Genomic DNA, 1,806 nt, shown 5'->3' with positions numbered 1-1,806 from the left:
TATGTAGGACGACCTTTAGTATCGGTTCGTGCCACCAATCGGTACTAAAGGGGGTGGAGGGCCCCAGTCTGACAACATCCTGTCACCACTCTCATTAGTACCGGTTCGTGGCACGAACCGGTGCTAAAGGTTCGCCACGAACCGGTACTAATGAAAGCGGCCCGGCTAGCCATTGGAACCGGCACTAATGTATACATTAGTGCCGGCTCAAATACAAACCGGCACTAATGTGCTTCACGTTTGACCCTTTTTCTACTAGTGCCCCACCCTAGGGTTCCCAACCCTAGGCGCATGGGGTGGGCCAAAGGGGGCGCATCAGCCCACTATGGGCTGGTTCCCCTCCCCACTTCAGCCCATGGGGCCCTCCGGGATGGGTGGCCCCACCCGGTGGACCCCCGGGCCCCTTCCGGTGATCCCGGTACAATACCGGTGACCCCCGAAACTCTCCCGATGGCCGAAACTGCACTTCCTATATATAATTCTTCACCTCTGGACCATTCCAGAACTCCTCGTGACGTCCGGGATCTCATCCAGGACTCCGAACAACTTTCGGGTTACTGCATATTCATATCTCTACAACCCTAGCGTCACCGAACCTTAAGTGTGTAGACCCTACGGGTTCGGGAGACATGTAGACATGACCGAGACGGCTCTCCGGTCAATAACCAACAGCGGGATCTGGATAACCATGTTGGCTCCCACATGCTCCTCGATGATCTCATCAGATGAACCACGATGTCGAGGATTCAAGCAACCCCGTATACAATTCCCTTTGTCAATCGGTACGTTACTTGCCCGAGATTCGATCGTCGGTATCCCAATACCTCGTTCAATCTCGTTACCGGCAAGTCACTTTACTCGTACCGTAATGCATGATCCCGTGACCAGACACTTGGTCACTTTGAGCTCATTATGATGATGCATTACCGAGTGGGCCCAAAGATACCTCTCCGTCATACGAAGTGACAAATCCCAGTCTTGATCCGTGTCAACCCAACAGACACTTTCGGAGATACCCGTAGTATACCTTTATAGTCACCCAGTTACGTTGTGACGTTTGGTACATCCAAAGCACTCCTATGGTATCCGGGAGTTACACGATCTCATGGTCTAAGGAAAAGATACTTGACATTGGAAAAACTCTAGCAAACGAACTATACGATCTTTGTGCTATGTTTAGGATTGGGTCTTGTCCATCACATCATTCTCCTAATAATGTGATCTCATTATCAATGACATCCAATGTCCATAGTCAGGAAACCATGACTATCTATTGATCAACGATCTAGTCAACTAGAGGCTTACTAGGGACATGCTGGTGTCTATGTATTCACACATGTATTACAATTTCCGGATAACACAATTATAGCATGAATAAAAGACAATTATCATGAACAAGGAAATATAATAATAATCCTTTTATTATTGCCTCTAGGGCATATTTCCAACAGTCTCCTACTTGCACTAGAGTCAATAATCTAGTTACATTGTGATGAATCGAACACCCATAGAGTTCTGGTGTTGATCATGTTTTGCCCTAGGGAGAGGTTTAGTCAACGGATCTACGACATTCAGGTCTGTATGTACTTTACAAATATCTATGTCTCCATCTTGAACATTTTCACGAATGGAGTTGAAGCGACGCTTGATGTGCCTGGTCTTCTTGTGAAACCTGGGCTCCTTGGCAAGTGCAATAGCTCCAGTGTTGTCACAGAAGAGTTTGATCGGCCCCGACGCATTGGGTATGACTCCTAGGTCGGTGATGAACTCCTTCACCCAAATTGCTTCATGCGCTGCCTCCGAGGC

This window comes from Triticum dicoccoides, chromosome 1A (assembly GCF_002162155.2).
Source record: "Triticum dicoccoides isolate Atlit2015 ecotype Zavitan chromosome 1A, WEW_v2.0, whole genome shotgun sequence".
Taxonomy (NCBI): Eukaryota; Viridiplantae; Streptophyta; class Magnoliopsida; order Poales; family Poaceae; genus Triticum; species Triticum dicoccoides.
The sequence above is the reverse complement of the archived record's forward strand: the minus strand, read 5'-3'. Positions refer to the sequence as shown.